General features: G+C 44.3%; 1 protein-coding gene across 7 annotated transcripts in view; it reads left to right on the top strand.

The window, feature by feature from the left end:
- Nucleotides 1–27,604, top strand: part of DPF3 (double PHD fingers 3) — a 254,843-nt gene that overhangs the window by 208,116 nt on the left and 19,123 nt on the right. For 2 of the 7 annotated variants that reach the window (XR_013993333.1, XR_013993334.1), the window contains exon 10: nt 316–2,103. The exons of 4 other annotated variants lie outside the window; for them this stretch is intronic. The gene's annotated coding sequence lies outside the window, so the exon portion shown is untranslated. Of the gene's footprint in view, nt 1–315; nt 2,104–27,604 lie in introns of those variants that run through there. One more of the 7 variants, XR_013993331.1, reaches the window with a different exon arrangement.

The raw sequence follows: 27,604 nt of genomic DNA, 5'->3' as shown, positions 1-27,604 counted from the left end.
TGCCACCTAGGCATTGAAAATCCAGCTGTGTCTTCTCTGTTTCTTGTGTCATTCAGTTGCCCAGGAGCAACTGACCTGCCCTAATTCCTGGCTGATTTCGTGCTGCGATGTTTGAGGCACGAGACACGAGGCTGGTTCTCATTGCACATAGCCATGGCCGCCTCAGCGTGGCAGTTAGTTGGTGGTTTTCTTTCTTTGGTTTTCTTTTTAATTCATTTCATTTCCACCACCCCCTTAATTTTAATCTTTCCTTTTTAGGTAGTTGTCCTGTGCTGTTGTTTTTTGTTTTATCTTTCGTTGCCTTTCCCTCTGCAGTCAACTATGACCTGGGGACTCCAGCATCCTTCAAGCAAGCCATTTCCGAAGAAGGTGACAAGAAGCTGCGATGATTTGCATCTCCTCCTCCTCCTTCACCTTCTCCTCTTCCTCTTCCCTTGCCCGGCCCCCTCCTGCGCGTGTGTTTCAGCCAACACAGGAGCCTGGATTGTGGAAAAGCCTCCAGCGCAACTCAGCTCAGCTCAGAGAAGTCTTGGGAATGGCCTAAGTTTGTGCAATAAGAAGACTTTTTTTTTTTTTAATTTTTAAATTCTTCATTGCATTTTCTTTAAATGTCTGTGAGAAAAGTGCCCAGGTCAGACTGGAATTGCTCTACAATAGAAATAACTGAAAACAAACTGACGAGAAAAAAAAGTTAACTGTTTTATTTATTTCAATATTTAAAAGAAAAAAGTGCTGATGTGGCACAGTATTTTTGTTTAAAGTACCTTCTACTTCAAAAGTTAAAAGCAATTTTGTGAAGACACGAAGTCAAAAGAGTACTTAATGTAAAATAAAGACTGCATATTAACTAAGGAAAAATACCCCACCTTTTTAATAAGAAAATAAAGATCAACTCTGCTCTCTCAAAGGCTTTTTAAAAAGCCATTCATGTATGTGCTTTAGGTATTTTTATTTCTGCGAGTTGGATGTGGTAAGTGAGGAGTGATCAGTTTTGTTTTTCCTTCTTCAAAAGTCTATTGAAAGTGTTGGGATGTTCCAGGATTGTGTTAAGACTTGACTGAAATAAATTAGCCACAAAGGCTATCGGCAGTCTCTCTAAGCCCACCCCTCCCCACCCCACCCCAAACAAAAACCCCTCCTCTCACCCCTATTTATCTGAATGTCAAGAAGCAGCCTGCTTCCTGGTTATCATGTCTGACACAGCCTAGTTCTGAAAGGAATTCTATCTTGTGATTAAATATATCTCTGTGAGTTCCAACAGATTCGAACACAGACAGCTGTGTTTAAAATCATCCAGTGAAGGAAGAGAAAAAAAAAAAAAGGACAACAAAAAGCATCAGCTGAGACGATACTAGTTTGGTCACCTAACAACTTCTAGAGGAGACTTGCAAAGGGAGCCTTCTGCTGAGCCCGCCTCAGGGCCTGGGATTCTGAGTGAAGTTCGCAAGGGCAAGGAAGGCCAAGCTGAGTGATGGGAACCTGAAATTTAGTTGCTGGTGGGGGTAAAGGAGAAAGGCGAGTGTTCTAACATGTCCTTTTATGGCCATGTTAGTGGAAGTGAATGTTATAGCCTCTGAAATGTAATTCAACATTGTGGCTGCAGCCTAATTAAGGAGCTGGGTGGACTGGCTGGAGCACTTGGTTTTACTGCAGGTCTTTTCCCCATCCATACTCTTGAGTTTCCTTTACTTGAGAGTCATTTTAATAAATGTACAATCTCATGCTGGATATTCTTGTCAGCAAAAGTCGTTGAGTGACAGTGTTACTGAAATGGTTCTTAGCCTGAGAATCTCTCTTTTGCCTTCGAAAGGGGAGATTGGGTGGGCACCAACGTCCTGCCAGCCCTTTCAGGTTTCTCATTCCAGGCCATTCCCAGGGGAGATCATTTAGAGTGTCTTTGTATCATTTTGTAGCCCTTCAGTGTGACGTTTTCTGGTAGAAAATGTCCCTTTTCAAAATGCTAATAATTATAATAATCCGCTCTCCAACCAACTCCCACAAGTTATAACATGTGTAGAATTGTGATAAAGCTTTGCATAATATAGGGTTTGTATCAAGTTTGTGTACGTTTTTGTTAAATAAAAGTCTCTTTCCAATGCTCCTAAAGCATCTCTGCAAATTTTGCTTTACCAACCTCATCCTGCATGAGTATGACTTTCATACTGTCCTATAGAAGGGACTCCTGAAAGGGAGTCCCACTAGCTTGCCTGGGATTTATTGAACCCTATTGTTTAATTTAGAAGCACAGTCGCACAGTGGTTGGCACTGGCTTGGCTGACAGGTGGTGGCATGGAAAATGGACAATACCCAGGGTGGTGCCAGCATCTGCTCTCTGAGTCCAGAGGTGCTGTCATCCCCTCCCCCCGTCACCATGGCCATCATAACTCTCTCCATGGCCAAAATAGATTGATGTACAGACATCATATACCTGTCCCATGTTGCTGTCATACCAGTGCCAAGAATAGTTCTGCACAAGAATGCAAGATTTAATGTGTGCTTGGAAAGTGCTGGGGGATTAATATTTCCATTGCCTGAAGGGTTCTCTTGGTGTAGCCTTCCCAAGCTAATGCAGCCCACGCTAAGCTGCAGTTGGTGCAGCTGTAAGCCAGCCCCCCCAATGATAGGCTTTGCTTTGTGTGTGGAGGTGGGCGCTCCTCTTTGATGGGTCCTCTAGGTCAGGTCAGGTCAGGTCAGGTCTTGCCTTCTTTTTTTTTAATTTTTTTTTTGGGGAATATTGGGGAACAGTGTGTTTCTCCAGGACCCATTAACTCCAAGTCATTGTCCTGCAATCTAGTTGTGGAGGGCGCAGCTCAGCTCCAAGTCCAGTCGCCGTTTTCAATCTTTAGTTGCAGGGGGCGCAGCCCACCATCCCATATGGGAATTGAACCGGCAACCTTGTTGAGAGCTCGCGCTCTAACCAACTGAGCCATCTGGCCGCCCCTCTAGAAGCTCAGCGGCAGCTCGTTGTCTTCAGTCTAGTTGTGGAGGGTGCAGGCCCATGTGGGAATCGAACCGGGAATCCTGTTGTTCAGAGCTCGTGCTCTAACCATCTGAGCCACCCAGCCGCCTCCAGGTCATGCTTTCTGAGCACTGCCAGCCCATGCTGTGGCCAGGTGGAGATAGAATGTGTTCTTGTGATGCTGCTGCTGTCACGCTCAATCTTCTTTTGTGACATTCATTATGGACTTTATAAGTTTCCCTAGCAGTAAAAAGGACTTTTTTCTTCAAAATACCTTCCTTAGGTCATTTTTCTTTTTTACTGTGGTAAAATACACATTACACAAAATTTATCATTTTAACCATTTTTAAACGTACAGTTCAGTGGCATTAGGTACATTCACATTGTTGCACAACCATTACCAACATCCATCTCCAGAACTTTTTCATCTCCAATTGAAACTCTGTACCTATTCCTCCAGAGTTTTTGTTAAATTTATCTTTTAGGTATTTTATGTGTTATATGCATCTTATTTCAGAGGACACTTTTTAAGAGTGTCAGACCAGATTTTATGCAAAGACTACTCACTTGGGTCAGGGTTATTTTCTTTTGTTGAAATAGGAGGTTATTCTGAATAAGCAGTTTATTTTCCTTATGATTTATTTACAAGGGGGTCTGCAAAGTTTTCCTCTAAAGCCCCAAATGGTGAATAACTTTAGACTTTGCAGGCCAGACGTCTGTTGCAACTCCTCAGCTCTGGGGTTGTAGCATAGAAGCAGCCATAAACAGTATATAAATGAAGAGGCATGACTGTGTTTCAATAAAACTTTATTTATAAAATAGGCAGTTGGCCTGATTTGGCCCAGGGGCCATAGTTTGCTAATCCCTGATTTAGAAGTAGAGTATTATACTGTTAAATTGAGTGTGGTAGTAATAATATTTAAGGCATTTTCTAAGTCACAGGAGTAAGGAAAGAATTTCCCATCACCAGGTGAAGGGCTAGAGGTACATTTCATGATCAGTAATGTAAGTTGTGTTGAAGCCTATATGCAAAAACATTTCAGATCCCAAAAATTCCTTTCAAATTTTAGAAAGCTGTCTATTAGATTTTCTAGTTTGGTTGCTGAGTCCAAACTACAATAGTGCCATGCTTACCAAAAGAATCTAGAAATAATCCAGCCAGTCTGTGTGCTAGCCATACAAAATAGTACCACTCTGAGGGCATGATGACTGATAGTGTTCATCTCTAGCAGCTTACATATGAAACAAGGCCAACTTCAAAATAGGTTCATGTAAATGATTCCTATGGGCTAAGTAACATAGACAAGAAAATTTTATCTGTATCATATAAACGGTAAAGGACATTTAGTGGAGCCCAACTTGGGAGGTGTCGACTTGTTGCAGTTAAAGAAATGGGCTCTTTCTGGTGACTACTGATTCTACAATGGCTGTGGCTCCCTAAAATTGTTAATTATGGGGTGTTGATGATGTTGCTGAGATGCATTTCTTTCTAAGAACTCGGATGCTGGTGAGCATATTCAGAATCAGGACTTCCCCCTAACTCCTTACCTCATGTCCCCAAGAACTGCTAAGAAGTAATTTTCCTCCATGGATAGTGGAGAAGATTCCTGATACCAGGCATTCTACTGAATTGAAAACTTACAAATTGAATATGGGATGATCCTGAAGGGTGGCCTCTCAGCTAGTCATGCTAGGTGGCAGCAGCCACACCAAATGTATCAAAGACGTCCTCACTAGGCATTGCTAGAGGACACTCAAGTCTTTGGAGAGGTTTAGTAACTTTTCAGATCTCAGGATACCTTCAAGTGGAGCTTGTTGCTAAGTTCCCTGAATTTCCTTGAAAGGGGTAGGAGTTGGGATCAGGGTGCTGTATAACTGCTCCATTTGTTCCAAGCTCCCCCTATGATCATATCTGAGTTGCCCAGATACCAGTTTTTAGGCATAGATTAGAAGGAGAAAGATCCTTTAGACCAAAAATTAGAAAACCCTGTTTTGTATTTTACATAAACCTGGTGTGAGCAGCGCAATCCCTGGTTACCCAGCCTTTCTTTACACCAGAATAGGAACTACTTTGTTGGGAGGTGATAACAGTGGTCGTCAATGGTTTAGCACTGACCTGATAGATATAATTATGTTGACTGTGTTGTTAGTGACCACCTGGCAAAGCATAATCATAGCTGGGATGGATCTGGAGGTCCTAGTGGAACACTAGCTGAAGGAGTATTGTGTTGTATATTTTTATCTAAGCATGACACCAGGCTGTGTTATGTTGGGAATAATGTGCAAGGGCTGGGAAGTGCTTCTGTGCCTCTACCTAGTATTTGATACCACCGTGTTCAAATTAGCTGAAAATAACTGGAAGAAACAAAGTACAGAAAAGATTATTACCAACAGGTTTAAAGGATGAACCATAAGTCCTTTAAAAAAAGGAGAAAGGATTTGAGGTTGTTCAACTCAGGGAAGAGAATTAGGGGTCCCTTAATAACTGTCATTATGTGTGTTATTGAGAAAAAGACACTGATGAGTTGCTTTTGGTCTCTAGAGAGGACAGGAGAAGCACCTTGGGGCTTAGAACAAACTGACAAACGGTTTTTTTGATATCAAGAAGTTTTAACTATTGAGGCTGATGTGGAACTCACTAATAGCCAAGCATGTTTCCTCCACGGAGATGGGGGCATGAGCGAGATGACTTAGAGTCCTGCCTAGCTCTGCAATGTTTTGCATTGCAGCTACTCACCCGAGAGTGGCTAACTCACCATCAGGGAATTGGGAAGCACTGGGACAATTAGCCTCACATGTGTGCATTATGACCATTAACTAAAATGACATCTCTAGACTTGTTTCTGTTCGTACTGAAGCAATGTCCCAAACCTGTATGGGGACTTTCACTGTTTTGGTCATGTGGGACAGCAGCTGGAAAGTGAATGCAGTGGCAAGAGACGTTTTCCCTAAGAAACACCAAGTAGTGAGGGGTTAAGGGGTGGGTGACAGGGAGCTGCAACTGAAAAGGACAGTAAGACCAGAAGGCCACAAGGTGAAGACGCTTCTGCTGAAAACTACACCTGGGTTGCACTTCAGTTCTTACCTCATTGGATTCTCATCCCATGTCCAACTCATTTTTGGTGCACGGATTTTGTTTTTGCTCATTGGACCTGGATATTATTCTCAGCTTGATTGTGGTTGAGTGACCTCACTAATATTTGTGGTCGTCTGCTCCTTTCAGCATTTATTTTTTGTGGTTGTCAGTAGGGGAAGAAAGGACTTATTAGAAGACAAAGTTAAAGTATATATATATATATATATATATATATGTTTTGTCATATATATATGACAAAAATTCTGCCTGGAAAAAGCAGTGATCAGGATTTCCTCTAAATAACTTAGAAAAGAATTCTGATAGAATAATTCTGCTCTGTGTTTGAGTTAAAGAACTAGCAAGGATCGTACTATATTTAGTGTGTGAAGTCCGCTTTCTGTGAACCAGAACTATAAGAGGTTGGGAATGGAGATAATTGTGTAAGAAGAGGTGGAGGAGGCATGTTACGAGGGCTAGCATGTACACTTCTGCTGAAGTTTCTACTTGGCTGAGCTATGAGTTCAGAGACTGGAAGTTTGTAACCCTGAAAACTTCTTTAGTTGAAATAGAATGCTTTTCTTCCATACACATCAACCTTCATCCATAATTGCAGCATAGGTTCATAGGCTTTGACCACATATGGTTATTTCGTATAATGACGCTCTAATTATTGGTTTGCTTTATGCTACTGATCAATTAATCAAACATTTATTGAATGTCTTCTGTGTTACAGTACCATGCTAGTTTTGCAGGACATAAAAGAGAAGCAAAGGGGAATTGAAACAATTTTTGGAGATACTTTATATGTGCCATTCACCAATAGGCTTCTTGTAGATGCTAACTAGTTAAGGCCATGTACGAGGTGTCATTTAAAAATACGGTGGATGCTGCTGCCGATTCTCATCCAATGGAAAGGCTGGGAAGCGGCACATGGAACCTTAGTAACAGTGTGTGACAAGTGTCAGCTTGTTCAGTGCAGTCAGTCGGGTGTGAGCTTTGGTTGAGAGAAGGTGTGTTTTTTAAAGTGTGCCATAGATCACCCTCCATCATGACAATGCTCTTTGTCACACATCGCTTCTGGCATATGGCAATTTCTGTCAAATAAAAACATTATGGTGTGTCCTCATCCACCTTATTCACTGGATCTGGCACCATGCGACTTGTGGCTCTTCCCCAAAGTCAAAATGATTCAGGACATCAAGGCAGCCACGACAGTACAACTAAAGACACTGGCGAAGGAGGACTTCCAGAACTGCTTCAGAAAGTGGCAAGAACGATGGGTTAAGTGTGTTCAAAGCAGAGGGAGTATTTTGAGGGGGATTAATGGCAATGTGTCTTTTACTGTAATATTTTTTTTTAAATTTGAACATTCACCATGTATTTTGATCACACCTCATATCAGCCCTTTCATTAGAAATAATATTATTCCTATTTCACAGAAATAGGAATTAAAGCTCAGGGAGAGTGAGTTGACAAAAGCTGGTAACGTCTGCTTTTTCCAATTGAGGGTTTTCTAGTTATAAAACTGTCTCTACTATATAAGACATCTTTTTTTTTTTTGATTCTTGAAGAGGAGAGGGTTTAGCATATTATTCAAGACAAGATCATTTGTGATTAAGTGCCAAGTTGGTGCAAAATGCGAGTGCCAGAGGGCTCAGCAAGGGAAGTTCCGAGTGCAGGTAGTGGGGAGATCGTCATGGGAAAACGAATAGAATTGGGAGGGCAAAGAGAAAGCAGGCCACTGAAAGCCACAGTGGGAAGTTTCTATGCAGATGCTCAGAGGTAGGCCTGGAGCCAGAGCAGAGATGAGCCTGCATGGAGGGGCAGTTGTGGGGATCCTGGTCTGTGGGGAGAAGTCATAGGAATGTAAGTAGCACCCACATTGAGGGGCCTGCTCCACAGCAGAAGAAACAGGACAGTGAGAGGTGAGGGGCATCGTGAGCTCTTGAGCAGGACTAACATGTTTATGTGAGGACAGCCAAACGGTACATGTCTGGGAGTTTGGGTTCGTATAGTCTTCCCCACAGGGCTGGCTCTCACCCTGTCGCGGTCGGTCGTCTTGCTTAGTCTCAAACCCGGCTATTGATGCTGTGGGCATTTTCCCCCAAATAATATTCTGAACCCAGAGAAATGGCTATTATACTGCCTGCTGGTTTGCATTTGGGGAGGAAAGTGGAATATCCTGAGAGGTTGGTTGGCCCCAGAGAGCTTTGTACCTGAGAGGCCAATTGAAATTTGGGATCAAAATCTACGAATGCCCTCCTCCTAGTCAAGTTAGAGAAGGGTTTATTTGAAAAAGTACCCTTTAGAGACTGATCAGTCACTGAATGTGGTGGAGGAAATGCGAGGAAACCAGGCTCAGATTCTGGCCACTGGCCTTGTTTGTGTGTAAAATCTCCTTTTGGTATGATTGTCTGGATACACTTAGCTCACACGCGTTGGAGGGGTCAAGCATTCCTGAGATTCTACTCCCCGAGTCCTCCCTTCCATCTCTATCTCTGATGCTCTTCTGTCCCCACTTCGTCTTATCTATGGGCTCCTCACTGGCCCTAAGGCTGGAATGGACTATGAGTCCATCTTTTTCACGATGGCCAAGAACTGTGGTGCTCCCTGACATGCCAAATAATAGCCACTATGCTCTCAAGGTAATCTTCCCAGTAGTAGCCTTGTTGGGTTACTGTCCCACTTAGCTCAGAAGGGTTAAGTGATTTGGCCAAAGCTCCACAGAAATGGTAGGGCCCAGGCTGAACTCCAGATCTTTCTGATGTTTAAGCTAGTATATTTGCCAATGCTTGTTATTTGCCTATAATGTTCAATGACAATTGTGTTGGCTGAGGCATGGCTAAAAGTGGCAGAGCTCTGGACTAAAAAGGTTATCTGACAGCATAGAATTGAAACCCACAATAGAATAACAGCCACCTTCCCACTGAAGAAAGGAAAAACCACTGGATGCCAGCCCTTGCCCCACTCCGTCCCCCCCCAACATTTAGGCAGCACCTGGGACTTGTACAGTGTTGTCTTGCCAAACCCTTTCGGATTCCTTTCCTTCATCTGCCTTTACACTGTAGCACTAATTTAGATCTGGTACAACCAGCATTCCAGGCCCAAGTGTCAACTGTGCTTTCAGTGCAATATTCTGTGACGATTTCATGCACCCACCTGTATCACCTACAGATGGGCTTGAAATTTCACTGCGTGCCCCACCCCAGGCCTACTTCCAGTGGCACATTAGGTCTACCAGGCAGCCCTCCTGGTTGATTGTGGCTTGTAGAAGTTGAGAAGGTTGGCTTTCTAAAAAAGTCCCTGCCTGATGATTGGCACAGGGAGAGAGATCTTTGAGACGACAACTCGCCCTCACTGCTCCCTCTCCATTAATTCTAGGAAACTGCAGCTGCTCCCCTGCCCCACTCCCTCTGGTCTCTCTGCTGTGCTCATCACAGCTCATTTCTGTTGCTTGCCTTATTTGGGGGAAGAGGACGTCAGGGCTCCCAAAATGTGAACAGGGAAATTAAGGACTGTCTCAGCCAAATGAATCAGCCCATCCCCACTGGGGCTGCCATCCCCCTTCCTCGGAAGGCCCCGTGCCTTATTCCTGTGCTCACTGGGAAAATTTCCCTCGGGACCAGATGGGGCTGGCTTGGTATGCTGACCAAGTGAAGGAGAGTGGGGTCTCCATCAGTTACTCTAACCACGACCCTGTGGCGTTGGGCCCATTTTGCAGCTGCAGGGGTCTGAGGTAGTGACTTGCCAGAAACGAGGCAAATGCACATCTCTATTTGACTTCAAAGGTTGTGCTTTCTTTTTTAACCATTTTGTCTAGGAGGGGGACCCTCCCGCATCCTTCTCCTCGTCCCTTAAACCAGTGGCTCGGGGGTTCTCCAGCCTGCCCTTTAACCTCCTCCAGGAGCCTTCCTTTTCCTGTAGTAACAAGACTCCTGCTGGCTCCTGGGAGAACCCACTGGCTGGTCAGTATTGTGGGTCATTAAGCCACTATGCTAATAAATCCAGGTTTCCCAGCAAGGACAAACGGGACAGTTGTAAGGAGTCTGCTGCCCTGGCCGGGCTCGCTAGTGCCAGGCTGCTCTCAGAGCCATTGTAGGTGGCTGTCAGGAGGGGAATAGTGCTTCTGCTCGCTTCCCAGCTGGGTGCTTTTCCTTTCCTGGGACTTCCTTGCCTTTCGTGACCTCACTTTAAGGCCTCAGGTACCATTTGATCAACCTGCTTCCAGAAATTTGGTCTCCATCTTTGTAAATACTGTATTTTCCCGAAAATAAGACCTAGCCAGACCAGCAGCTCTAATGCGTCTTTTGGAGCAAAAATTAATATAAGACCCGGTCTTTTTTTATTATAAGACCGGGTCTTATATTAATTTTTGCTCCAAAAGATGCATTAGAGCTGATGGTCCGGCTAGGTCTTATTTTTGTGGAAACACGGTACTGATGAATACAACCTGGTATGTGTCTGATAATCTTGAAAATTCCAGGGTACCATTTTGGTGAGAATGTAAATTAAAAAAAAAAAGACTTTTTTTTTCCCATCTCCCTCTCTTTGTGTCTTATCCTTAATTGTCTCAACAGGGGAATGCTTCTTACAGAGATCCCCTTTAGAGCTGTTCCTTTTTTAAAAAATTTTATTGGGGAATATTGGGGAACAGTGTGTTTCTCCAGGGCCCATCAGCTCCAAGTCGTTGTCTTTTCAATCTAGTTGTGGAGGGCGCAGCTCAGCTCCAAGTCCAGTCGCAGTTTTCTTTTCTGTTTTTTTTATAATGCAAACAAAGATTAATTTGTATGAACAATGAGAATTAGGATACTAGATACTAAGCAAAGCAGTCTTCTGTCAAATGGAGAAGATCAAATTCTTAAGTAACTGACTTTGGGACATACAACAGTGGGAAGGCTTGCTGTGCTGCCTTCAGATGTTAAGTCTCTTTATCGGATACTTCAGCAGGCTTTTTCAATGTGTCTTCTTCCTGGGCCTACTTTTCTAATTTCCTATGATGTAAAAGCTGGTGTTCCAGATAGCCTATGTTCCTCTTCTGTTTATCTAGGTACTTTCCCATGAAACGTAAGAGATCGGTTTCACTGTTCGCAGAAGCCAAGGTCTTCAGGTCTTGCAGGAGCTTGGTTAACTTGTTCTCCAACTCCAGAGCAGACTCTAGAGCTTGTAGGCCAGTTCCCCAGTTATCTAGATCCGGCCTCTGAATGACTGGAAGGCAGATTTCACCCTCATGTCTTCTTAGGTATCTTGAGAACTGCTTTGCGTCTTCCCTCTTCACCTCAGCTTGATCTTCGAAGAATGCAGCAAAAAGAGGTGCGCCCGGGTCTATATTGTAATAACAGGCCATCCATAAATAAGCATCGCTGACGGGAAGCTGAAAAGATGCCACTTGATTGATAGCAAGCCTACAGTCTTCAGAGATGACGCTCTGGAGCTGGGATGCCAGCTCAGCTTTAGAGAAAACCTAGGCATGAGAAGCGCTGCCGTTTTCAATCTTTAGTTACAGGGGGCGCGACCCACCATCCCCTGCGGGAATTGAACTGGCAACCTTGTTGAGAGCTTGCGCTCTAACAAACTGAGCCATCTGGCCACCCCAAGCTGTTCCTTCTTGAAACTTCTTGCTCCCAGGAGGCTGTGGAAAAGGGAGCTGGGTGCAGAGTGGACAATACCCAGGAGTGTTTTGGGCCCCCGGGTTTTGATGCAATTCATCCTTCCAGAAGGCAAGGTCAGGGAGGAGTCAGCTGGCAAGGCCCCAGTGGCTCTTGTTGGCTTTGGTGGCTGAACAGGAGAAGGGGCAGCCCCAGGAGCAGTATGCCAAAGTTCCATACCACCTATCACACTCCCAGGACCCGTGCATGTTGTGGAAAGACTTTAGGAGACTTTCCTAGAGCCCCAGGCCTGCGGCCACCTTGCCCTGTGACCTGGACAAGTCACTATACTTTTTGAGGACTCAGTTTTCTCATGTGTTTAAAGAAGCGGTTAGACCAGGTGATCCAGGGTTCACTCTGGTGTTGACAGTCAGATTCTGAGTGGATCGAGTAAGGAACCCATGATGCTATCCTGTCCGAGAAAGTGGTTTGCATTTATAACTGCAGCTTTTTGGAAGTCAAGTTTTTATGCCCCTGGGGTTGATTCAGTGGTGGACGGTTCAGGCTCTATTACAGAGGTTGTGGAGGGGAGATGGCAGTTTAAATCCTCCCTTCTAACCCAACATGACCACTCACTATGTCTTGGAGGTAGATGCCTCCTCTGTCCTCTCCACCCACACCTGTGACTCAGGACCCCCCACTCCATCTACCTCTTCCCCTGATTGAAGAGGCAGGTGGAGAACTGGCCAGGTTAGGGTTAGACTGGGCATTGTCTGTGGGTTTGGGGCTCCTGTGGGGTGCCCACTTGTGCTGAACCATCTGTGTCTCCCAGCTCCGGTCTTCCAGAGGGCAGCCCCCAGAGGCTGGGCCTGTTGCTGATAAAGCTGCATTGGCCCCGGGAGCCACCCCGTCCTAAGCTGTTGGGCTCAGAGAAGAGGCCTCAATGCTGATCCCATAGAGGAGGAAACAGAGACAGGAGAGCCAAGACCTAAGAGCTCCCTGGGGGCCATGCAGGCCCGAGCCTCCGGACTCCCAGTTGAGTGCTCTCTTCCTATCAGGTCTCTTCCTCCAGCTACCCCCTTATCCAGGCTCTGTCTTCCCATTCAGTTTCAAGGAGCTAATGAACTGCTTTGCTGTTTTAACCCTTCTAGTTCCTCACCTTTAACCTCTGTGAGAGCAGGGACTGGAGGTAGCCTTGACCTGGTTTTGCCCTGGGATAACGGGTAGTGCCTTAATCCGGCATCCTAGATTAGCTTTCAGGGCTGCGAGGAAAATTCCCCCAAATCCTCACACCATCCTGCTGAGCCCTCAAGGGCAGCCTGGTGTGTGGACAGGGAACAGTGAGTGAGTCATGAAGAAGAAAGCTCCACCTCAGCGCAGGTGGGCAGCCCCCTCTGACTTGGGAAGCCGCTGGCTGCTCAGATTGCCCAGTGCTCTCTGGCAGGCTGCTCATTGGCCCCTTGGCCTTTGTCTGTCAGGGGAAGGGTCTTTCCCACTGCCTGTTTCCTGTGGCCGAGTGGTGTAGGAGTTATCCGCATGGATGTTGGGGTAAGATGTAGGCTTACATCCTGCCTCTGCCACCCCCTTGCTAGATGGTCTTGAACAAGTTACTTCCCTGTTCTGAATAAATGGGGACAGAGATATGCAAGTCACAGGTTATTTTAAGAATCAAATGAGGAAGTGTGTTCAAAGGGCCTAGCACCTAGGAAGCACCTTGATAAGTTGTAGCTGTTAGTAGTGATGATACTGACATCCTTCTAGGGAAGACTCAGAGAATAGAGTTTCTGCATCTTTTTAAGAATTTGGCCAGAATTTGGGTTGTGTCTCCTGAATCAGTGGTGTGTTCTGCTTGGATACAGGCACAGAGTAGGTGGAGGGTTGGGAATAACTGGAGTTGGGGTAAGTAGGACAGAGGGAGAGAGAAGTAAAGAGATATATGCAAGAATGTGATTTTAGGGATGGACGTGGACTCTGGATCTGAGTGCACGAGAGGCAATGACAGAGGGTGGTATGGGGTGAGAAGTGGTGGGGTCGGTGGGTTAGAACTTCAACGAGATTAAAGAATTGATGGTATCCTTAAGAAGTTAAGAACAAGCTCGCTATTGCTAGCTGTCCCCTTTTGGTTTTAGCTTAGATATATTCCCCTTAAAATAGTTGAATAGACACTAAAATAGAAAATGGCGAAAAGCAATGCTTGTTCTGGGACCGTTTAAGTCATTCGTCATTAAATGAGTACAATTTAATTAGGTTGCAAAGATATTCAGTGGTTCATGATGACACAATGGAAACTATCTTAAAACCTTCCTACCTCTGTTGGCTCAGTTCCACATACTGGGATAGGTATTTGTGTATGTTCTTATTGATACAAAGGAAATATTCTAAGTTTCGGTTGTCGAAATGGCCTTATCTTGGGGAAAGAGCATACGACTACGTTGCCTGTCTCAATCTGCTGAGAAGAAGCAAAGGCCTCCTGTGTATGCACAAGACCCACAGGTCTCTGGCAAACAGAACTGCTATCAGGAAGACAGTGCCTGTCTGGGCACTGGCCAGTATGAATTGATGTCCTCTGCATCCAACAATCACAGGACTGTCTAAAACACTTAAGAGTATGTTGACAGTCGGCTATGAGGTTGAGATAAATACTGAATTTCTGGTAATGGAAATAGAGGTTTGTTTCTTGGTGCCAAGACAAAGCAGAAGAGTGGTAAAAAAAATCTTGCCTTTTATTATTTTTTAAAGTGTTTTCCAGTTTAACAAAATAGTAGCACGTACCCTATTGCCGTGATCCTTATAATAAAACGAAGAGGTGGGCGGGCAGGAAATGTTTTGGAGCCCTCATTGGGCCAAGACGGACTCAGGGTCAGGGTGGCTGGTGGAGTTGCCCGAGGTCCCACATGCAGGTGCCTTGAGGAGTGTCCAGGAGACAGAGGTCACCCAGTGGGGCCCAGAGACCCCTGCGTCAGAATCACCTCAGGGCACTCGCTAAATGGGCAGGTTCCCACCCACTCTGGGCCTGGGGATCTGCAGGTTTAAAACATCTCCCCTGGTGACTCTTATGCACTCAAGTTTGAAAGTCACTGGGTCACCAGAATGGCACTTCTGTGACCGGGTGACTGATAATTCCTCTCTGAGTTCCTGTTCTCCGAAGGAAAAGGAAAAATTCCCCTTTGAGGCAAGGAGAGTGGAAGAGATGGATGCTTGGATGTGTGTTGAAGGAAGAAGAGTGGGAAAAGGTCTTCAGGGATTGAGAGGTTGAGTAGAGTGGGCATCAGTGGGGAAGAACCTGAACAGGGGGACTTGATTTAGATCAGCCCACGTGGGGCCTCGACTACAAAGCCACTTGAGACTTGCCACACGGATCCCAGCCGTGAAGCTCGGCCCCTGACCTTGGTCCTGAGGGCTTCTGAAGGATGGTCATGCCTATTGTCATTCTTAAAGATGGCACACTGTGGATGCTGAGAGCGTGCACTGGGTGGGGGGTCAGCCAGTGTCCCCAGCATCTCAGCATTTTGGTTTCCTTGTCTGAGAGCAGAAAAGGCTTCCCAGATGTAAGGCCATTGGGGCTGGCCTTGAAAAATGAATAGAATTTCCAAGGGCAGGCAAAGGGTGGAAGTGGTATTTCATTGATTCTTTTATTCGTGTATGAATTGATGGATTCGCTCATTTGATGGGAGTTGTTTCAGTGGAGAAGTGGGGAGGGAAGTCAGATTAGAGAGAATGAAGATTGTAGGTATCCCAGAAAGGAAGAGAGTACAATTAGAGCAGCACATTTCAAAATTCACTATGCATGTGAGTCACCCAGGGGACCTTGTTAAAATGCAGATTTAGGTTCCAGGGGTCAGGAATGGGTGTTTCTCACAGGCTTTCAGATGATGCTCACGCTGCTTGTCCGTGGACCACACTGTGCAGCCAGAGTGTAGGCAATCTGCGGGGCAGGTTTGGCTGTGAATGGGAGTTGAGATGTAGGACAGAGAGGTCTTTATGTGTAAAAGTGTGATGTGTAAAAAGAGCAGTTGTTTTTGTGGGGTGGGTCGGGGAGAAGGAACCTGGCCAGGCCTTTTCCGTGTGACTCTTGCATAGGGCATGGTTAGGTCACTGGTTGTAAAAGAAGAGGAATCTAAAAAAGGCAGTTATAACCAGACAGCAAAGAGACTTGTAATGCTAAGGAGCATACTTTCTGCCATGGTCATTGAGAAAAACAGGAATTACTTAAGGAGAGGTGAGTTGATACCTCGTAACTGATGAAGTAGGAAAGGTATTAACCACTACTTTTAAAAATTCCTATTTAGAAAGGATCTTTCAGATTATTTTCTGTAAAAATAGAAGTATCTGACTAGGAATCCTGTCTGTTAGTCCAACCACAAAACAAGGCCACCGTTTGGTTTGTGGTCCTAGTTATTTTGACAAGGTCTCTGGCTCATAGGGAAAAAACAAAACAAAACAAAACAAAACAATAACCATGAGTTAAACATGTATTTGATTGGTGACCTGCTTAAGCTTTGAATCCTTAATTCTCACCCAAGGCTTTTAACCTGTTAAGCTTAATAGCTTCCAGCGCAGAGGTAGTCCCTGGGCTTCTTCTTGTGTGCAGATTCAGAATAGTCAAATCTGCTTCCGAGTGCTGGAAGGATCCTAAAGTCTCAGCCATAAGGATTGGAAGAGAGTGTTCACTCGATTAGTGATGTCTGCCCTAAGTATGGGCTAGAATAGCGGCATATATGCCACACATTTAGCTATCCCTGCAGGGAGGTCAGATTTCTGGTGATACATTCCTAATTCTCTCATACCTATTCCTCAGGTGCCTTCATGTCCCTGGTTATGGAATGGAGTTGATCACCACTTATCCTGAAGGGCTTTGTGAATCTTCAAACAGTTGTGAGGCTGTTGTCTACATTTACAAAGTATCAGGAAAGGCTCTCCTTCTACATTACTTTAATATCGACGAGTGTTTTTATACTGAATAGACTATGTGTCTTAGGGCATCATTTCTATTAAATCTGAAGATAAATGCTGGTAACTGGAAATAGCCATTGATTTGCTTTCTCCTGGAGTATCTCAAGTCCCTAATTTATCTAGAGGAAAAAAAGAAAGCCCATGTAAAATCATCCCTTCTAGCTTTCTAAGTAAACAGTGAGGTCAATTCTCATTCATGAATTTGTTGGATAAATGTTTGTTTGAGTATAAGGAAAAATCAGATTAATCGTAGATGAGACTTTGGCCAGTGGAAAATATTCTATGAGTTGGACTGAGTAGCCAAAGATACAAGTCGAGTGCAGAGCTGGTGGTGGCTGTGTTGGGGGTGGGAAGGAAATGCTGAGTTAGTACAAGACTAGATGGTACTGGGTTTTGACATACTTCCGTGGAGCCCACGGATGTTTCCCTTCTAAGCAGTGTGGGTTCAGCATGATGTTTGTTTGCTTCTTGTAGAGGGTACTAAAGGATACCAGGGACTTCGCTGCTCCAGGAACCTGGGTGAGAGGCTTCAGAGTAAGCTGACTGTCACCATCACCATCCTCATTTTGCATTTTCCTGTCATAGCAATTTGGAAAGTGAATTAGTGACTTGGGAGAATGGGGGAGGGGGTTGAAGAGGGAAAGAATCAAAAGGAGTTGGTGAACCTTTTTAGGGCTTGGCGGTAGAGGGAGGGGTGCAGGCATCATGATTGAGGTGCAGTATGGTGATTGCAGAAATGGGGGCGCTTTCTGTCCTCTCTTTTGTTCCTCTCCTAGGTAAGGTGAGTGAGGGGCACTCCTGTCCTTTCCTGTCTGACAGTGTAACAGAGGTGTCTGGGGCTCATGGGAAATTGGCTTTGGATGCCAGATGTCTTTTTATGTTCCTCTCAGAGGTCCCACAGGGAGAACAGGGGATGGGCAGTTTGTTCAGGCAAGCCCTAGGGTTGACCAGGACAATAGCTCCATGTGGGAACAACTGGCCCAGCGAGATTATGTGGGACGCTGAGATGGTGAGAGGGGAATGATAACTCTTCACTCCAGCCTCTTGTAGAGGAGATGTGGCCAGCTCGTCTGCTGACCTACTTCTGGCAGCCTCCAGGGTCCTTTTGTGTGGGCTGGACTGATTTACTTCTGGGTGATTCTTCCCCAGGGTTTTCCAGGGTTAGTCACTGCCAGATGGTGCGGACTTGATGCCCTGCCTCTTGCTAGAGGCATGGGATGCGAGGCCCCAGAAGACCTTCGGGAACAGACAGCTAGTCCACCTTTGTGTGATGCAAGCTGAGGAAACTGAGGCCCAAAGAAATCCACTGACCTACATTACCGTGCCTTGGCAAACTTCTTGTGAACAAAAAGGGAAAATGTTACATTGAACCGCTTAAAGTTAGGCTGAGCTGAAGTTGGGCCACTACATTTGGGTTGGCCATCTTGGAACATGATATAGTGAGAGACCCTGGGGTGGAGTAAAGAGAGTCCAAAGGACTAGAGTGTGAGGGCATGGATTCAAGCCCCGGCTCCACTGCTTGCTGACTGTCTGAGCCATTCTCAGCCTCAATTTCCTCACCTATAAAGCAGGAATATTTATATCTGTCCAGCCCACTTCACAGGATTATTGCGGGGAATCAAATGAAACCAGTGAGGATAAAGGTATTTGCTTCAGAACGTTATGAGTAATTATCATTAAGATATCCAAGCACTACTTTTTTCAGGCCAAAATACTGACTATGGATTGTTGCTCTGCTCATATCAGTTTGTTGAACTTCTAGGAAGTTCCTGACTTTCTAATATGGGGGCCTTGTTCCAGGGAACCTAAATGGCAATCTTGTTGGAGGTGGAAGATAGGCTCAGGATGATGGAACAGGGTGAGGGCAAGATGGGGGAACAGAGGTTAAGACTCAAGGCCAAAGGTGGCAGCTTCTTTGGTGGAGAAGGTCCCCTTTGGCCCACACTGTGCAAACAGGTTGGGCCCAGGAAGCTGTGGATGTACTGTTGTTTCAATGTGAGGTTTCACACCTATTCACTTCTATTTTTAGTCATCCCCACACTGTTGCTTAAATTATCTTAGTTTCCACTATTGGCTCTTCTAAAGTAGAGTCATTAAAAAAAAGTAACAGCCCTCTGTGGAGGAGAGGAAAGGTGATAGAATCCCAAACTCCACTTCTACCCTTCATTGTTCAGTCCAGCGCTGGGGCTCAGCCTAAGCAGAAGTCCTGTCAAATGTCTGGGTTTTCTAGAGCCCAGGCCCCATACTGTTTCTCCTTTGCCACTATATTAGCTATCTATTGCTGTGTAACAAAATATCTCGAAATTCAGCAGCTTAGAACAACACACATTTATTATCTCACAGCTTCTGAGGGTCAGGAATCTGGGAATGGCTTAGCTGGGTTATTTTGGACTCCATGATGGATGGGGCTGCAGTCATCTCAAGGTTTGACTGGGGCTGAGGGAGGCACTTCCAAGCATACTCACATGTTGATAAACCTCGGTTCCTCTTGGGCCCTTGAACTGAGGGCCTCAGTTCTTTGATGGCTGTTGGCCAGAGAACACTCTCAGTTTCTTGCCATGTGGACCTTTCCATAGGGCAGCTCATAACACAGCAGCTATTTTCCTCCTGAGTCAGTGTGGGGGAGGGGTTGAGAAACAGGGAGGGAGAGAGAGAGAGAGGGAAATCGAAATGGAAACGTGAGTGCCTTTATAACACAGTCTGCAAAATTGCATATCGTCACTTCCTCTTTATTGTATTTGTTACAAGTCATTAAGTCCCACTCATATTCAAGGGTTGGGGAATAGCCTCCACCTCTTGAAAAGAAGAGGGTCAAAGAATTTGTGGGCATCTTTAAAAAGTACCATCGCCACCAACGTTGTTGCCTTGCGATCATTTCCATCCTTCGCTCTGACTCACAGTGTTACTCTCCGGCCTGTGACATCAACTTCCCTTCTGGACCTTGGCATTCCTGGAAAATATACAGGACATTGACCAGAGTGGAGCTGTGGGAGAAACCTCCACCAGGAACTGCCCCAGCCTTGTAGGCAGGGCTTCGACACCTGGGACTGAAGAGCTTCAATCCAAGGTCAGAAGGCAAGAACTGGCTTCCAGAGGCTTGGTGCGTCTCCTGGGGCAAGAACGGAAACCGATGCTGGCAGGGCCTAGCTTTGGCCTTGGAACCTACACCAAACATGACCCCTGCTACCAGTGAATGGAATTAGATACAGTATTCCTAAGAATATTTTATATGACATGAGTGTGATGAAAAAGCCTATGGAAGAAGGAGCGTGTGGCAAGATAATCTGCTCATGAATTCTTCCCTCTGCAATGTTGAAACCATCCAGTTATCCAGAGAGGCATGAGGGCCCACTACTTCTAGAGACCACTTAATCCAGTTCTCATCACAATGGCTTGCTCAGGGTAATACATTCTCTTCAGTTCTTTTTTTTTTTTTCTTTAACTTTTTATTTATTTAAGTGTGTTTTTCCAGGACCCATCAGCTCCAAGTCAAGTAGTTTTTTCAATATAGTTGTAGAGGGCGCAGCTCACAGTGGCCCATGTGGGGATCGAACCGGCAACCTTGTTAAGAGCACTACCCTCTAACCAACTGGCTGCCCCCTCTCTTCAGTTCTTATATTAACTTCATCTCTCACTTGATGATGGTGGCCATCACTTTTTTTTTCCCCCTTGGATGCCATGAGGGACTGTCTCCAGGTTCTCCTCCTTTTGTGACTACATTGTCTGTGTCTTTCTCATTGACTTCTCTTCTTGATGCTCTTTAATGCCCTGATTTTCGGGGTTACCCTTCTCTCTCCTCCCATGACATCCTTTTTATTTTTCACTCTGTGGTCTCTCCTTGAGTATCTCACTAAGTTCCAAGGTTTCATCTACTTTCCAGACCTGATGATTTCTAAATCTTTATCTCCAGCCTGGCCCTCTCTCCTGAATATAGACCCATATTTTTGCATTGACTCCTGGACATCTCCACTGAATGTCTCATCTGTACAATAAATGTAACATGCTGAAATTGAATCTGCCAGTACTATCTGCAAGCCCACCATCTCCATCTCAGCTAATAGTGCTATCATCTACTCTGTGGCCCCACTTAGGAATCGTGGTGTCGTGTTTGAGTCCTTCTTGCTCACAACCCTGGTCAGGCAGGCATCATGTCCTGTTGACCAGTTCTCCCTCAAATATTTCTGACATTCATCCTCACTGTTACTAGGCTGGTCCTGAACTAGTGCCCCCATTAGAACATAAGCTCCAGTATAAAAATCTGTTGAATAAATGGATATTGTAACTGGTCATCCTGCCTCAGCCATCTCCCCTGTATCTCCCCTCTCCCCTACCTTCAGAGTCATCTCTCTAAAACATGAGTACAAGCAAATCAGGTCCCTCCTTAAAAAAAACTCTGAGGACTCCTCGCTGCTTACATACAGATTTTTATGCTTGTGTAAGGGCCCTTCACAATCTTTCCTCTAGCTTTCTAGCATCATCTTCTGTCATTTCCCTTTCCCCCTGCTCTCCTTGAGCTACACTTCTTTGCCTGAGTGGACCATACACCATAAATTTCGTACTATTTCCTCTCCATGTAATACTCTTTCCTCTTTTTTCACTTAGAAAACTCCTATTCAGCCTTGAAGGCCCAGCTCAAATGCTACCTCCTCTCAGTGACTTTTCTCATGACCCTCACTATTTATTGCTTCTCCATCTGTAAGCACTTGATGTATTCCCCTATTTAGCACTTAATTACATTGTCTTATATTCATTTAAAAAATATGTAATGTATAATATTTATCTGTTGCTGCATAAAAATTACTCCAAAATGTAACAGCTTCAAACCATAAATGTTTGTTATGTCATAGTTTCTGTGGGTCAGGATATGTAGTTTAGGTTATGATTTAGCTGAGCGCCTCTGGAGCAAGGCCTCTCCTGAAGTTGTAGTCAAGTTGTCATCCAGGGCTGTGGTCTCATCTGAAGGAGCGACTGGGAAAGGATCCAATTCCAAGCTCACTCACGGGGTTCCTGACAGGATTTATTTCCTCCCAGTTTGTTGGACTGAGGACTCCCTTCGTTTGTTGCCATACAGACCTCTCCATAGGGTATCTCTTAACATAGAAGCTGGCTTCTCTTAGAGCAAGTGAATCAGAAAGCATCATAGAGCATGCCAAAGATGAAAGCCACAGTCTTTCCTAACATCCCATCACTTCTGTCATATTCTACTTGCTAGAGGTGAGTCAGTAAGTCCAGCCCATGATCAAGGAGAAAAATCACACAAGCTTATGAATACCAGCCGAAGGGGGTCGTTAGTGACCATTTCAGAGGCTGCCTATTGAGCTCCTCAAGGCCAGATCCAGGTCTCATTCGTCTTTGAAACCTCAGCACCTAGTATTATTCCTGGCAGTTAATAGGTATTCAGCAAATTTAGTAGAATTATTTTTCGTGGAAACCTGATCACAAATTAATCACAAAGTCAGAAGAACCCTCAAAATTAGACTAAAAAACAATTTAAAAAATAAAGCGTTAGACAAAGTTTCTAAATGCCCTGGACATACACAGTTCTTTACTTCTAGGCACTTCTACGATTGCTTCCCAGTCCCACATAGAAAAAGGACAGAAAATCAAGAAAATGACTTTTTTCTTTGACTCGGTACAACTCGGAAACATTTTTGAAAGAAAAATGGGAATACCGTCCCAAAGGTCCTCCACAACTCAAAAACTTAGACCGTCCATGAATCCATCTCTCTGTGCATGGAAGGTCAGCAGGTGGAGACTCACAGCCCATAAAGTCTTGGCTAATCACTGCCCTTTCCCACCAGCTACCCATCAATTACACCACAAAACCCTCCAGGACAAAAGGAAGCATGGGGGTTAGAGGGCCTCCAATTTCAGCAACAGTTTCTTTTTCAGGCTCACTTTTCTACAGAAAACCCAGAGCCTTTTGCCAGGGCCCATGGCTGGATGCTCCTGGTATCCAGAGAGGCCCGGAATGCACAGCCCATGTCAGGGATTTACTTCCACTATGGATTTGGGCTCTGGACAGTGGCTCACTTGGGCTGGCGTCCACATGCTGTGGTGGGGCAAGCATCCCTTTAGCAGATGGTTGCCTATAATTTACATTTTCAGCTGAAGATTTAAAAGGAGAGGCAAACTGAGTGGCTCCTGTTGGTCCAACTCTTCTTTGACTCCCTGCCTGGCAGTGTCTGCTCATTGTCACCGGACCAGCTTAACCCAGATCCGATATTCCTCCTGATGAAACCTTACCCAAGGTCTGTCTCTGCCTGCAGGTTTATTGACAAGCCATCTGTTCAGCCCAACTTATTGCCTGGGGGTGAGTGGTATGGTCGATGAGAAGTGCTTTAGGTTTCTAGATTTATTTTGCTTTCTGTCATGGTATTGGACTAGGACTGAGCTAGTTCAGTGGGAAAGTTGACATGAATTCTAGCAGTACTAACAGCTTTATTTCAAAATCTTCTTAGTTTTTTTTCACTTTGAGTTTTAGCTGGCTTGTTTTAGAAGGTTTGTTTATCCCATCAACCAGATGGGCAATTTGCGATCAATAGTATCTCTAAAAATGCTGTTTATGGGTGGCATAGACAGAGCCCCAGCTTCATGGATAGCAGATTCCTATCCTTTCATTCATATATTGGAAAACTAATGCACAGAGAGAAGCAGAGGGACTTGTCTAAGGGACTCGGATGTTGCCATATATCTCCAATAGCGGTCCTTGCTCCGTGAGGACAGGGTTTGGTTTTTCTCACTGCCTTATCCCCAGTGCCCAAAAGAGTGCCCACTACATTTATTGATTCAACAAATACTGTTGAGAGAATGAGTAAATGGATAAGTTGTCCTTGGCCCTCAGCTTCAGGGACAAATTAGGGACTCTGGGCTTGTTACTGTGGCCCTTGCCATCTTTCTAGTGCTGTGCCTTGACCCCAACCTGGGCCAGTCAGGTCAATTATATGAATCCAGGTCAAAGCTGTCCCATCCCATGCTGGCACTTTAAGATCAACAACCACCGTGCCTTCACGTTCACAGATGAAATACTGCCTTGGACCATACTTGACCATGACAACTTGAAGAATTTCTATGGTCATTTGAGAATGGCACATGAGCCCTTAACTGGTTAGCCCATTAAAAGTTCCCCTAGGGCTCTTGCATGAATGCCCTTTGCATGGTTATTGGTAATAATGATCGGTGCGACCATCTCTGTGGTTTGCCTCCCACATGGTAGCTGTGTTCCCTGGAATCTGACAGCTTGAGAGAGGATAACAGACTTCTAAGATGAGTTGAACTCATTTGCTTTTCTCAAGCAAAAGGCAGCCACAGCTCACACCATCATTTATTGTTAACACATTTTTGTTTATTTGGTCCTTATTTTTTCCATGCTCTTTTCTCTTCTTTGTCCTCTTTGAAGTATATTAAATATGATAAGGAAAAAAAATGGAACTACACAGGTGCCTCTGGAGTGCCACTGTGGTTATCAATTTGCAGATGTCTTAGTGTTAAAAGTAACATCTGGGGCAGATGAGAGTGGAGCCTGTGGACTATTGCAGAAGGTTCACAAAGCAGGTTTGAAAGATAATCCAGTGAAAAAGTTAAATACGTACATACATACATACATACATACATAAGATAATCCAGTGAAGGAGCAGTGCCTGTTAACAAAGTAGTTATATGTGTACAGAGGTTGAATTCTTGATTGCTCAGAATTGATTCACCCCTTTATAGATTAAGTATAACGACTCAGAGCCTCATTCCCTCCATCTAACAAGCTGGGTCTCAAAGTGGAGGTGGGTGGGGAAAGACAGAGAGAGAGAGACATAGAGAGAATATGAGAACGAATGGATCTGATTGGATGAGATGGCTTCCCAAAGTGAGCTAGTAATATTTTTTTCTCCTCAAATTACTCTTTAGCATGGATGTTTCAGATTTGACTGCACTTTGCATAAATTCTTTAGCTAAAGCTTCTTATATATATTTGCAATATGTAAATATTAGAATTTTTATGTTTGTATGAAGATAAAGCCAAATTATTTTCTAATGAATGCTTATGGAGATTTGTTTTTGGTGCTATTTCAGATTGGAATCGATCCTATGTATTATATACAATATAATATTTATAAACCAGGCATCGGACCAAAGAGCGCAATTTGAGTTTTGCACTTTCTTGCCTGAGAACCATGGATACTTAGGTTCTCCTTTCCTGAGAAATTAGTTTTTAAGAGGTCAACATTGAAAAATAAAGTAATAAAATATAATTCGGTGTTTACAGTTTAATCGTTAATAAATAATAGACCATGATAGTTCCACAGTTATTTGTATCTATTTTATTTGTGTTTTCAGCACACACCTATCAAGATAATGTGGTTTTTTTCCTGGAGTTCTAATTTAATCAGTGATGTGGCTAAGCCTAGTCCAAATTAAATATTGGCAATAATAAAATGAACAACTCTTTTAATAAGGATCATAATGTAAGAGACACATGTAATAGCTGTTTGTATATTTCTTTTTGCCCAGGGTTTGTTGAAAATGAACTGTGTTTCTCTCACTGTACTGAATATCTATAGAGTGACACTGACTGGCTAATGACTTCTAATGTGAGTTTCATCAACAAGGGCAGATATTTTTGTCCCTAAAAGGTTGGAAATATCTGTGTGTGGGCAATTGTGTATGAGCATGTGCAGAACTAGACAGCTGTGAATATGAAACTAACACTGATTTTGCCTAGATATTTATCTGTGTGCCTTCTCACTTAAATACCACGAAATCTCATTTGCTCTCCCTGGAAGATTCTCAGCGTCCATGCACATGGGTTCTGAAAAGGCATGAGATGTGTCCTTCAAGTGGCCACTGCTTTCAGACGCCTGCTTTCTCTTTTTCACTGAGCCCAACAGACTGTAGTGTCATACACACGAGCCTTTTGGACAGTATTCTGAGAAGCTTCTGAGAAAGTTCTCCCCTCTGAGAAGTTTTTCACACCCCACTGGTTTCCCTTTTCTTCCCATCTGCTGAAAGAGCACTCTGAAGCCAAATTCCTATAGTCTGAAAGCCCGGTCTACAAGTAAGATCTCCCGCAAGTGGTGGCCGTCAGTTACATTTCCGGTTTCAGCTTTTAGGGAGGGTTGAGTTCAGTTTGGAAGGGGCTCGGGCTGGATTAAGAATGCCTCTTCACACTAAGTTCACTACAGGACCAACGAAACAAGCAGTCAGAAGACTTACTGAACCATCCTGATAGGACAAATTTGGAGGAACATTCAGGAACGACTTGGTTTTTAATGATCTGGCTAGATGAATCAGGCACGCTGCACCACTTTCTAAGTTCATTTTGCTAATTGGAATCTTATAAATGTCCTGTTGAGTCATCTCACCCAGGGTGACCTGGGAAGGGTTGTTTCCCCTTCACTCCATTGGGCAATTTAAATAGCAGTACACGGAGTCCTCGCTTTCAGAAAACTGGAAATATATATTTTTTAAAAATCTAGATTTCCAAGCAAGTACATTAGAGAATGATGGTTAACTTTGCAGAAGAGTTTAAGATAGGAATCTTTAAGTAGCAAGTGACTAAAGTAAATTGCTTTACAACAAATGTGCCTCTTTTTTTCTACCACCCTTGAATTGGAAAGATTATGTCTATTATCCTCTTACTTCTAAGGATTTGAGTAATTAGTTCTGGGCAAAAATAAGGAATGCTAGCAGTAAAACCTAGAAATGGGCTTCTAGCACCTACCTTAGAAACTTGCTTTTGTCCAACAGTCTGCATTATCTCAGGCATTTGCATGATAGATAAGAGGTCTTATTCTTACAGTTTTATCTGGTAAATGACTTTTCCAGTTTTTGGAGACAGTCAATGGACAGCCAACCTGTATGGTGGCGCAGATGGAAGGATTTAGTTCTGGGCATAGTTTTTGTATCTGTTAATGGCTTGTTTTTTTGTGTGCCTCACCCTCCCTGGCTCTTACTTTCCTCTTGCACTTGAGTGATATCTTGAGTTCTGAGCTGAAGAAGCTGAGGCTCTTCCTAGTCCTACATTTTATTTGGGGGAGGAGGGGCTGGAGGGGTAGAAGGGATGTGCTGTGTGAACTTTATTTTCTTCCTTTGTGTTTGAAGGTCTTGGGGGGAGGCTGATGGCTTTCTCAAGACTGAAGCACAGAGAAAACCCATGGGACTTTTTCAGAGACCTCCAACAGGAGTTTCCAAAACCCATTTGATGCTGTTCCCGTATCCAAAGCAATCCCAGAAAAGTGTCTTCAGAGCTCAGCACAGTGGTCTGAGTGCTTGAACATAGAATTGACTCTCAGCAAATATTTGTGGGTTGTTGCTGGCTGCTTGAAACACACACATATCACCCCCATCCCTGCCCATGGAGGCAGCTGAGTTCCATGTCATGCTCTGGGACATGCTGACCTCCCTTCCTAGGGAAGACGATACTACTCAAGCATGTTATTATTCGTAGGGCAGCTTTTGCTCTGATCTGTCAACACTCCCTCACTCTGGGTCTTTATTGAGCAATGACAAACTCAAGAACCTGTGACAGTCAACAAGGCTGAGCACCCTCTCCTTGAAATCGCTTCTTTTGGCTGCTGTGACCCCATCCTTGCCTCGTTTAAATCTTACCTCTCCAATCATTTTCTCAGTTTCCTATGTTGGTTCTTTCGTTTGAGCTTCAAAGCTCAGTTATAGACCTTTTTCTCTTCTCATCTCTTTTCTCCTCTTCCTTTCTCTTCTCTTTTTCGCTTTTTCTAGATAATTTCATTAATTCTCATGGTTTCAATGACCACCTATTTAACAAACATTTCTAAATTTATATGTTTAGTTCATACTTCTCTTTTGAGCTCTAAACCTATATATTTGACCATCCACTTGATATTTTCACTAGAAGTCTCACAGATATCCCAAATTCAACATCCTCAAAACAGAGTGAATCTCCTCCCTCCTCCATTTGGTCCCTGTATGCTTACTGTGTAGTAAGTTTCACTGCAGCCCACCTAGTTTCTTAGGTCAGAAACTTGAGAATGTTTCTTATCATCCCTTCCACCCTCCCAACGG

This window comes from Rhinolophus hipposideros (genome assembly GCF_964194185.1).
Source record: "Rhinolophus hipposideros genome assembly, chromosome: 5".
Lineage (NCBI taxonomy): Eukaryota > Metazoa > Chordata > Mammalia > Chiroptera > Rhinolophidae > Rhinolophus > Rhinolophus hipposideros.
This window is presented reverse-complemented; position numbering and strand designations above follow the sequence as displayed.